This window comes from Dendrobates tinctorius, unplaced genomic scaffold, assembly GCF_039654945.1.
Source record: "Dendrobates tinctorius isolate UK_male_01 unplaced genomic scaffold, ASM3965494v1 ptg000021l, whole genome shotgun sequence".
In the NCBI taxonomy this organism is placed as follows: domain Eukaryota; kingdom Metazoa; phylum Chordata; class Amphibia; order Anura; family Dendrobatidae; genus Dendrobates; species Dendrobates tinctorius.
In genome coordinates this window covers 22,203,213-22,215,366 of record NW_027361689.1, presented here as the reverse complement: position 1 = coordinate 22,215,366, position 12,154 = coordinate 22,203,213, and the positions used below count along the sequence as shown (strand labels likewise).

At 44.3% G+C, this 12,154-nt stretch overlaps 1 long non-coding RNA gene across 1 annotated transcript in view; it reads right to left on the bottom strand.

The window, feature by feature from the left end:
* Nucleotides 1-9,181: 9,181 nt before the first annotated feature.
* The window catches only part of LOC141083725 (uncharacterized), an 85,912-nt gene continuing 82,939 nt past the window's right edge, over nt 9,182-12,154 (bottom strand). The window contains exon 3 of the long non-coding RNA XR_012230804.1: nt 9,182-9,250. This is a non-coding gene — a long non-coding RNA (uncharacterized lncRNA). The remainder of the gene's footprint in view (nt 9,251-12,154) is intronic.

The window sequence follows — 12,154 nt, the reverse complement described above, 5'->3', positions numbered from 1 at the left end:
TTTCCTGTCTGAGTAGAACTTGGCCTGTGCCAGGTCGATATCTATCTCGGATTCGATGAACTCCGCTAACTCAACGGCTAAGACTGCAGCACACAGCTGTAACCTTGGCACAGTGTACTCTGGTTGTGGAGCAAGTTTGGCCTCTCCCATAACGAATCCAATGTGGCCCTGACATTTGGAGTCCACAGTTTTGAGATAGGCAACAGCAGCAATTGCTTTAACAGAAGCATCTGCAAATATGTACAGTCATTGGCTTTGTATTTCTGAAGACGGCAAAGGGGTGTATGGTCTAGGAACATTCAGGTTGGAGAGGGCTGCTAATGAGTTCTTCCATACTTCCCACTGGATTCTCTTATCAGGTGGCAGAGGTACATCCCAGTCAGATGTCTCCATAGATAAGTCTCTTAGTATGACTTTGCCTTGTATAGTGACAGGAGCTGCAAAGCACAAGGGATCATACCGGTTGTTGATGGTAGACAGGACACCTCTGCGTGTGAAAGGCTTTTCTTCCTGGCTGATCTGAAAGGTAAAAGTGTCTGACTGTAGATTCCAGAGAAGCCTGAGGCTGCATTACATTGGTGTGCAGTCTGACCCCAGGTCCAGGTTGAACCATTACACAAGTCTTGTGAAGGGAATACTTTCATAAGTTCTTGGTTGTTTGAGGCTAGTTTGTGAAGCCTGAGGTTAGAGCAAGCTAGCATCTCTTGGGCTCTCCTGAGAAGACTGATGGCAGTTTCATTTGAAGGCATGGCTTTCAGGCAGTCATCAACACAAAAGTATGCAATTCAATTCTTTTTTCTTCTTTTTTTCTTCTTTTACAAATCAACATAAAAGTCTTTTTCTATGAATTGTCTGACATCTGATCAGTATTCTGTTTCTACTTCTTGAGCTGACCTTTTGAGTCCATAAATGGCAACTGAAGAAGAAGGGCTATTGCCAAAGATGTGCATTCTTATGCGATACTCTGTGACCTCTTTGGTAGGATCATTGTCTCTGTACCAGAAGACTCTTAGGAAGTTCCTGTATCTCTCTCTCACAAGGAAACAATGGAACATTTGTTGGATGTCAGCGATGAAGGCAATGGAATCCTTATGGAAGCGCATAAGTACTCCCAGCAGTTTGTTATTGAGGTCTGGCCCTGTCAGTAGAACATCATTCAGGGAGACATCATCAAACTTAGCACTGGAGTCAAACACAACTCTAATCTGGCCTGGTTTCTTAGGGTGGTATACTCCAAACATGGGTAGGAACCAGCATTCCTCAGAGTCTTTGAGAGTGGGAACCAAAGACACCATAAGGAGTCCAAAGTCCAAAGAATATAAAATATATATAATTTTATTAGACATAATTGTCACAAGCATGAATACATACAAAAGGATCAGGTAATGAAGGCAAGGTCACAGATTAAATACCATGTAAAAAATGCCAAAGTGCATTATACCACCATGGGAATAGATTATAAAAGTACTGGCCAGTATATGTAATAAATCCTCCACTGTTGGAACCGGCCAAAATACAATTAAATATACATCATAAATAAATGCCCCAAGTGCTTACCCATAAGCGATATGAATCAAGACCAAAGCCCCACACCACCGACACGCGTTTCGCTGCTCTTTTTCAAGGTGCCGTACTGTGTGTCACACCAGGCCGATTTTTATAACCCTCCATTTCACAATCTACGAATCACAGCGTATGTCAATGGTAACGCTCCCCGGAAGTTACATCATCAGCATCATAATGACAGAATGCCAGACACAGAGCATACAATCAGTCACGCCCCCCGGAAGTTACATCATCAGCACCATGGCAACATTATGCCAGTCACAACCATACAACCAGTAAAGCCCCGGAAGTTACATCACAATTGCCATAGTAACATAATGTCAGTCACAGCGCATACCACCAGTAACGCCCCCGGAAGTTGCATCATCAGCGTCATGGTAACATAATGCCAGTCACAGCACATACAACCGGTACCGCCCCCCCGGAAGTTACATCATCAGCGTCATGGTAACATACTGTCAATCACAGCACATACAACTGGTACCGCCTCCGGAAGTTACATCATCAGCGTCATAGTAACCTAATGCAAGTCACAGTGCATACACACAGGAGGCATGGCAAACGACGTTGTATGTTGGCAAGTCAACAGATATCACCGACACATACACGTCATCACCCAGCGCCCCCGCAATGCTCCATGTAAGAGACAACCAGAAGTATGCACACTTGTGAAACAACCAAAGGGCACCAAGACATTGATCCGAAAATACATACAATAACCACATATTATAAATTATGTATCACAAAAATACATATAAAAAAGTGAAGTGAAAAAACAATTACAATTATATACATTAATGACACAATAAAAAAAACAATGTCATATAATAAAAATGTGAAGTGATAGCACCACAAAAAGAATAAATATAGTAATATAAAACAGTGCAAAAATATATATATCAGAGCAATATATATATATATATATACGGTACATCATATAGATATATGTACAATAAGTGAAAATTATTATATATTATGAATACATAATTATCATGTAGAATAGACGGATCCACGCCAGAGTGAAAAAAGGATCATGAAAGGCCTGCAATGTGATTCATCTCTCCAAAATCCAATCCATCGCATATAACAACTAGAAGACTAGAAAAAGCAACAAGTTAAAATACAAGAGACAAAACACAAACAAGGACACAGCAATTAAAAGAAAACCAGGATGCTAAGGAGATCAAAGAACCCCCTATAAGGCCTCTTTCACACTTCAGTTTTTTACAATCAGTCACAATCCGCCAGGTTTTGAAAAAAACGGATCCTCAATTTTATTTTGAGGATCTGTTTTTTTTCCCCATTGACTTCCATTACTGGCGGATTGTGACGGATTGCCGTCCGTTGCATCTGTTTTTTTTGCGGATCCGCCAAAAGTTGCTGTCCGTCACCATCCTCAAAGATTTGAAAACGGAGCTTGCAACGTTTTTTTTCTGGCGGATCCTCCAGACACTAATTTAACCCGAAATTCTTTCTGGGTGCCGGACAAAAAAAAATTCTCTCTCTCTCTTTCTCTCTCTCCCCTTCCCGGCCAGCGTTTCCTTTAAATTTTCTCATTTTCAGGATCCGTCTGAAAACAGATCCTGTGCCATCCGTTCACATCAGTTGAGAACGGATCCGCTTGTCTGCCTTTTTGGCGGATTTGAACTGATGCAAAAAACTGAAGTGTGAAAGAGGCCTTATTCTTACATGTAATTCTCTGGATGTCAAACCAATATATATATTAGTCCACATGGACATGTAGCATAATACACCACAAAGGTGGTTCTACAAGTAATGTATTCTCTGATCTTATAGACATTGAGGCCACTCGAAGAAGAAAAGGACACAGCACATTTCAGATTTTTACAGGCCAAACAATCACCACAAGGGTAAAAACCCACCCTCGGTTCGTCTGCACCAAAGAGCCTGGGAATGTTCTTCACGAAGGGACTCTTAACCAAAGTATCACATAAATTTTGGCTTCTTCGTGCCGTCATCAAGGGGCGTTTTGGAAGACATTGACGCAATATGGGATCTGTTTGAAGCACCGACCAATGACGATTAAGGATCGTTATCATCACATCCCATCTGTGGTTAAAGGTTGAAATAAACCGTAAATCAACTTCAGTTTTAACAGCCCTCGGACACTTCACCCCTCTCATCAAAAGACCAGCCCTAGATGAACTCTTCGCCCTCCAATAGCCCTTCTTAATTGCCTGATTGCTGTATCCCCTCTCTCTAAATCTCCCCCCAGGTCCATGGATTGTAATTCAAACAAGTCATCAGTAGTACAGACCCTCCTGGCCCTAAGAAACTGACCAACCGAGATGAAACTGATTGTGGGTCGTGGATGGGAGGTGGACGCATGTAAGAGGGCATTCACAGAAGTCTCCTTGCGATATAGGTCAGTATGTATCAGACCATTATCCTGCACCCTTATTGTAATATCAAGAAAAGAAATCTTCTTCTTATCAAAAACATACGTGAGTCGGATATTGGAATCATTGCAATTCAATCCCATCATGAATGTATGTAGATCCACAATGGGGCCCTGCCATATAAAAAGGATGTTGTCGATATATCTGAACCATGCTATAATTTGGGGAGCGGCATGTGCACCATCCAAAAATATACCACGCTCCCAAAACCCTAAAAATAAATTAGCATAAGATGGCGCACAAGCCGCCCCCATGGCGGTCCCCTGTCTCTGTAAATAAAATTTATCATTAAAAGTAAAAAAATTATGAGTAAGGATGAATTGCAACAACTCCAACACCAACACACGCATGTCCGGGTCCAGGTTACTATTTTCAAGGAAAAATCTGGAAGCCCTCATGTCTAATACTCGTGTAGAGTGCCTCCACATTCGCTGTGACATTGATCATATCAGAATCCACAAACAGCCCATCCAGGCGGCGAAGAATATCATTGGTGTCTCTGATATGTGAGAGTAGAGTCTCCACCTGGGGATGTAAATAATACTCAATAAACCTACAAGTAGGTTCACATAACCCCCCCACACCAGAAACAATTGGACGGCCAGGAGGAGAGATCGGATCCTTATGGACCTTGGGGAGGAGATAGAAAGTGGGCACAACCGGGGCCTGTACACACAATCCCTTCAATACTTTTTTAGAAATTATCCCTCTTTCAAAAGCCATCTCCAAAATGTTAAACAATTGGCTCTGAACAGTCGATAAAGGGCTATGTGAGAGCAAGGAGTATGTTTCTTTATTACGCAATTGTCGCATAGCCTCCCTTTCGTATTTATCCACTGACCAGATCACCACATTCCCCCCCTTGTCAACTGGTTTTATTACCACATCATCCCATTTCCTAATATCCTCGAGGGCCAATCTCTCAGATGACGACAAATTGTCTCTTTTACCTCTATTATTGATTGATCTGAGGTCCTCCGTAACTAGACGGGTAAAGATCTCCACTTGTGGACAAATAGATAAGGGGGGAAATGTGGTACATCTGGTCGTAATGGGGGGTAAAGGAACACTCACCAGAACAGGATTAGTGTGGAAGCCCTCTATTACCTATCACTGATATGGGTCGAGTGGGTGTTCTATCATACATTGTGCTTTGAATGGTTTGTTATTATCTTTGAGAGTGGGAATTAGTTCTGCATGGCACTTCTCAAAAATCTTTGACAAGAAGGAGAAAAAGTGATCTTTCATCTCTGGTTTCTTCTGCAGATTATGCTTAAGAGAGGAAAAAAGTTTTAATGCCAGATTTCTGTTGTTTGGTAGACGTGGTCTGTGGGTTTTGAAGGAAAGAGGTGCGCCCCAGCTGTTGGTCTCATCTTTTATGAGTCCCTTGTCCATTACCTCTAAGAACATCTTGTCCTCTACCGACATTGCTATTGGTTGCCTTGCTTAGTTCTCTGGAAGACTGTGCACCCCAACTGATCCTCATAGCTTCCTGACACCATACTGCTGTCATGAGTAAAGTCTATTAAATGATTGGGTAGTTGGATGCTGTGTGGTAGTTCCTTGACATGGATCTTATTGTTGCAAGGTTGAAACAGAGATGGGCGTCCTTTCTCCAATGTATTTGTTAGCATACTTGTCACAGAAGATGAGGCGTGCATGTGTCCCATGTATACGTTTCCTATAATGACCCATCCTAGGTCTAGCTTTTGGGCATAGGGAGCATTGTGGAGTCCATTGATATGACTTCTCACTTTATGATCCTGTAGGATATCTCTTCCCAACATCAGCATTATCTGTGCCTGATGGCCGAGTTCTGGTATAAAGTGTGCTATGCATTTTAAGTGAGCGTGATGGATTGCCAAATCTGGCATACTGTAGGTATTTCAGACCTGTTGTCTGGGATCTGATTACATTCGATGATTGTAGGTAGTGGTAGGCAGAATTGTCCGTCTAAGGACTCAATTTCGTAGTCAGTGGCTTTCCTGCCTATTGTTGTCACAGTACCTGTATATGTCTTTAATGTGTAGTGGGTGCTTGGCCCTTTGATGTTGAATAGGTCAAAGAATGTTGATCTAGCAAAGGATCAATTACTTTGATCATCCAAGATAGCATACAGTCTTACAGCTTTGTATCTATGGCCCTTTGGTTAGACTCTGACAAGGCATATTTTTGAACAGGATCTACTGTTTGTTGTCTCTTTACAGACTTCAGTACATTGTGAAGTGATCTCTGGCATAGCTGCATCCGTGCTCCTTTCCTCCCCACCATGCTCACTGTCAGCTGGCGTGTTTTGTGCACTCCATGGAGCTGGGCCAGGGTGTAGGGCTGTGTTATGATCTGTGGTGCCACATTCTGTGCATTTTACACTGACCTTACAATCCTTGGCGAGGTGAGTTGTGGATAAGCAGCACTTGTAGCAGATACCATTCTCTTTCAGGAAGTCTCTGCGATTTGGCATAGATTTTCCTCTGAAGGCTCTGCATTTCAGGAGAGCATGAGGCTTCTGATGGAGCTGGCACTGCTTGTCAGGGTCCTGTACCTTTGTCTCTGATTGAGAGTGGCCAGCAGACCTGTAATTGGAACTTGGAGAAGAAACATAAGTTTTGTGCACTGCCATGGATGTTCTGCGCGGGTTTGCAGCTTGTGATGATGTGGCATATGACATTGCAAAATCAAAGCTGGGATAATTTCTGTTTGTCGCTTGTTCGTGTATAAAGTCTACAAAAATGGAGAAGGGAGGGAACGGAACACTTGCTTGTATTTTTACGTGGAACCACGTGTGAGCCACCTCTCCTGTAGATTGTAGGGCAACTTTTGGACTATGGGTTTAACACCTTTGGCTATGTCTAGAAATGCAAGTCCTTGCAGGTCACCTTCACATTTGGCTAGGACTTCCTTTAGCAGATCATCAAGTTCTCTAATTTTTGGGAGACCTTTGTTAGATATTTTAGGAAATTCATCGATTCTTTTGAACAAGGCTCTCTCTATTACCTTTGCTGAACCATAATACTCATCCAGCCTCTTCCAGATCTCTTTGAGGCCAATTTGAGGGTGATTTATGTTAATGTCTCTGATGCTTACTGTGTGTTTGACTGACTCTTCTCCTAGGTATTTGACTAAGAGGTCTATCTCTTCCCTGTGTTGTAGCCCCAAGTCTCTAGTGACATTTTGGAAGGAAGCTTTCCAAGTTCTGTAACCTTCAGCGTGGTCACTGAATTTCATGAGTCCCCTGGCAACCAGATCACGTCGTGTGAAGAACTTAGCAAATTCTGGTGTGAACTGGTTGTCAGCAGAGTATACTGGTGGTGGATCACCCTGATAGTGATGTGAGGTGCGTTCATACCTGTTAGTATCCTCAGGGTGGCGCCAGACGCTGTCATATTGCTTTGGTCTGACATGCGGTGTGTCAGCAAGGTGATTCACATTGGTTACCTGGCGAGGGGCAAGGTAGACATTAGCAGAGTTGTTTTGCTCCATGTTTTTCTGGAGCTAAGCCTCATGATGACTCTCACTCGCTTCACTGGATATGTCGTGATCTTGGTTATAGTTTGGATCAGGAAGTTCATTTACTTACTGAGATGTGCGTTGTGGTGAATCTTACAGTGGCAACTTCAGACTTGACATACTGCTACGGCTATGCAGCTCAGGGTTGTGCACGGCTTATAGTGATTCTGCCTCGGCTAGTGCTGCAGCAGCCTCTCTTTTTACTGCTAAGCTCTCTAAGGCGGCATCCACATGTGCCTTCTCTAATTTAAGTTGCATCTCTTCTTCAGCATAACTTGCTCGCATTTTGGCGGCTTCAGCATTTGCGCGGGCAATGGCGACCACGCTGCAGATGGATACAGTGTTTGAGGAGACGCATGTAGCAGATTTTGTCCAGTGTGATTTGTGGGACATAGTGTCTTGGAGGGATGCTTGGCTGTGCAGAGATTGCTGTAGCTGTATTAGTCTCTGTGTAGCCGGTGACTTGGATCTCACTAGATAGATTTCTGCAGTTTCACTAGTTCCTGCAAGCTGGATGAAGGGCTGTCTTCTCCCTGAATTGGACTAGCTGGACAGTGCTGTGTAACTGGCCTCTGCAGGATGGAAGACTCTTCTATCTCTGAGTTCCCACTAGATGGAGAGCTGCTGTTTAACTGCGGTCCAGCAAGATGGAAGGCTCTCCTCTCTGTAATCCCACTAGCTAGAGAGCCGCTGTTTCTCTTTTCTGTCCTCACTAAATGAACCGGAATTCATGTAGCTTATACAGGCAGCTAAACCGCTATACCGGGGGTGCAATAAGGAGACTGTAGGTTGAATCTGTGCTTTATTGAACGTAGTCGTATTGCTGTGAATTCACTTTCTGGTCTACCTCTGGTTGCTATTGAGGGTGGTGGAGCTGGTTGTATTGACAGAGTAGTCGTGAGTTCTCTTTCCGGGCTCCCTCTGGTGGTTTCAGGAGGTAATGAAGCTGATCTAATTAACAGAGACCTGCCACCTGATAATGAGGATGACGATTGGACATCTGGAGTCTCTGACTGGATTTAAGACAGCCGACTCCCTCTATCCCTGCTGGTGATTTTTCCTGCCTCTTGAGGTCTTAGTTTCCAGTTCAGTCCCTGCATTCTCAAGCTAAGTGTTCTTTGCTATTGTTCACATTTCATTTGGTTTTGTCTGTTCAGTTTTGTGTGGTCAGCCAGCCGTGGCTGGGGCTGTGCTGAATTTCCATCCTTATGTTACTGTTTGTGCCAGTTTGCTTTTTGTCCCTTATTAGATTGGCCTCTTTTTGCTCTGTTTTCAGAATATGCCAGAGTGCTGATATAGTGGGTGATGTCTAGTGACTTCAGGGGTTTTTTTGCTATCAGAAGTGTTGGACATTTTTGCAGGGTTTTTTGGCGTGATTGCAGACAGTATCTTTCCTTTCCTGTACTTTCTAGTTAGTGTGGGCCCCATCGTTTGCTCAGTCCATTTTCCTACCTCTGTTTGTGTTTTCATCTTGTCTCACCGACAATATATGTTTGGGGGCTATCTATTCTTTTGGGGTTTGCTCTGGGGCAGTTTAGATTTCCCCTTTACTTGTTTAAGGCTTATTTAGTCCTCCGGCTGTGTCGAGGCATCTAGAATCATCGTAGGTATGCTCCATGGCTACTGCTAATTGTGTGGATAGGATGAGGGGTCTGCAATCCGCTTAGTTACCAACCTCTCTGGTTTTCTGTGGCTTAGCTTGGTCTTGTTTTCCACCTCGGTGACCCAATCATAACAGGTATATTGATGCAGGGAAACTACAAATAAAACATATGCATACACTGAGTCAAAACAGGGTACATCAGGGATACATATCATACATAACACAATAAGAATCAACATCTGCACTACTAGCTGAGTAGGGGAAAACTAACTGAACAGCTGAAGAGGGGGAAACTAATTGAACAGGCTGATCTGAGACAGAAACTAGACACAGGAAGCATGTTTGCTTACCAGCGATGCTGGGGAGGAGGAATGAGATGCTTACAGAATGCAGGCTGAGAGAAAATTGCGAACTGGAGGGAAAAATGGGGGCTGGACTGACCATGATCCTTTGCAAAACTTACCGTGGTGCTTTGCAACGTTCCAAGAATACATTGTGAATGGGGAGAAAGATGCAAAGTGAAAGTAAAATAGAATAACACTGCGGATATGACTCTGGCCACTAGATGGAGCCAGAAACAATGAAAACAATAGAATCTATAGAAAACTGAACATTCTATATATTCTCAATACATCAATGGAAATATTATCAAATAGACAGTCAAAGGTTATGAATTAAGTCTCGGAGACAGAACAATATCTAATTTTATCAATTTCAGTGCTCTAAAAGTGATCAGTGACCTTCATATTGATGTAATAAAAGAGAGTACACTAGTGTTGAGCATTCCGATACCGCAAGTATCGGGTATCGGCCGATATTAGCGGTATCGGAATTCCGATAGTTAATTCCGATACTTTTTTCATATCGGATTCCGGGATCGGAATCGGAATAGGAAGTTCCCATCATGCTATGAGCCTGCTTGCTTTGATTAAGCCAATGGGAATCCTCCGAAGTGTGGGCACATCCTGTTAGGCATGTAGGCATGTTAACTATTGGCATGGCTGTGATTGGCTGCCGAAATGATGTCATGATGCACTATAAAAGCCACCGCAGCCGCCATTTCTGGTCACTCTGCTGTGAATTCAGTTAGGGACAGGCTGCTGTAGAAGACTGTGAGGGACAGTTAGAAATAGCGATTCCACCAAACATCTAGTGCTTTACCCAGGCTACATAAACCACCACTGTAGCCTTCTTTGCCCTAGCAGCAGTGTTCACAGCTGTCTGCAAGGGCTGTGTGAGTGCAGCTCACGCTGTGGAGTGGGTCCTGCAGCCACGTCAGGCTGTAGGCCACCCAGTGTGATCACTGCTGCCTCATACATCTTTTATTTTTTGAGCTGCATTTTTTAAATAATTTCAATCTAGTGTGCTTCCATCCATATCCATATACGTTGGTTGCAAACACTAGTAGTAGACAGCGGAGCCTTTCTGCAGCCTTTCAGTGCTAGTGTCCACTTTGCTGCACTGTTCACGGCTGTCTGAGAGGTCTCTGACTGTGTGTGAGTGCAGCTCACGCTGAGTAGTGTGTCCTGCAGCTACGTCTGGCTGTAGGACGCTCAGCGTGCGTCACTGCCTCACACATATTTTTATTTGAGTGCAGCTCATTTTTTCTTCTATTAGTGTGCATCCATCCGTCTCCATCTACGGTGGTTGCAAACACTATATAGGAGTACACAGCGGAGCCTTTCTGCAGCCTGTCAGTGCCAGTGCCCACTTAGCTGCACTGTTGACGGCTGTCTGAGAGGTCTCTGACTGTGTGTGAGTGCAGCTCACGCTGAGTAGAGTGTCCTGCAGCTACGTCTGGTTGTAGGACGCTCAACGTGCGTCACTGCCTCACACATATTTGTCTCTGAGTGCAGCTCATTTTTTCTTCTCCTATTAGTGTGCATCCATCCGTATCCATCAACATTGGTTGGTTGCAAACACTATATAGGAGTAGATAGAGGAGCCTTTTTTTCTGGCTTGTGCCCTGCCGGCGCAGCCAGATTAGTATTACCCAATTTTTTTGGAGCCTCATCTTTTGCATTGTAGGTTACCTGCCTGCATTGTAATAGCTCCAAAAAGTTGGTGATACTATCAGTTTCAATTCTTTGTTCTCATACTTTGAGTTTGTTTCAAACAAAGAAACCACATAAAAAGTTCACCAAACACTACATTTTGAACTTGTGTAGGCCACATCAGCTCCTATTAAAGTCTAGTCCACACACACACACTTCATAAAATTAGTGTTTCTTGTACCTGTAACCAGCTGTTCAGGAATAAGCACACTAAGGCCCCCCTTTGTACTTTTTTGCCTATCTTAAGCAGTCTTGCAAGATGAAGAAGGCAGGGAGTAAGGCGCGGGGGCGTGGGCGTGGGCGTGGAGTTTCAGCAGGGAGAGGACGTGGGGATTCTGCAGGGAGAGGACGTGGGGATTCTACAGGTAGAGGACGTGGGGATTCTGGGCCTGCTGCGGGCACCAGTGGATCAGCATCCCCCAGTTTTAGCAGGCAACAGTCCTTTATGCGCAGCTTTGTAGGACCTCAACGTACCCCACTGCTGCGGGAGGAACAAATTGAAGCCGTTGTCGGATGGATGGCAGCTAACGCATCGACTTCAATTACTTCCGCATCCTCTCAGGGTCAGAGCACCGAAGAGCAACCATCTGTCTCTTCACCACCTGCCAAAGTGCCCAGGCAGTCAGAGAGACATGGACAGGAGCCATCACAGTCTCTACTTCTGTTCTCAGAATCTGTTGGCTTGGAAAGAGGGGGCCAGCCAAGCAGCATTCCTGAATGTGAAGAAGAGGGAGTATGCAGTGATGCGCAACTTCTTTGTCCCTCTGAATCTGAAGAGGCGAGTGGGCCAGTGCCTATGGTCAGCACACCTCAGTACGCATCAGATGATGACGAGACTCAGTTGCCACTTTCTGGTGCGTACGGTGCTGGCGAGACAACCCCGGAGAAGCAGCTGTTTGAAGAGGGGAGGGAAGATGATGAGGTCCTTGACCCATCATGGCGTGAGCAACAGGAAGGTGGTGGGAGCAGCTCGGAGGAAGAGATTCCCCTACCGGCCAAAACAG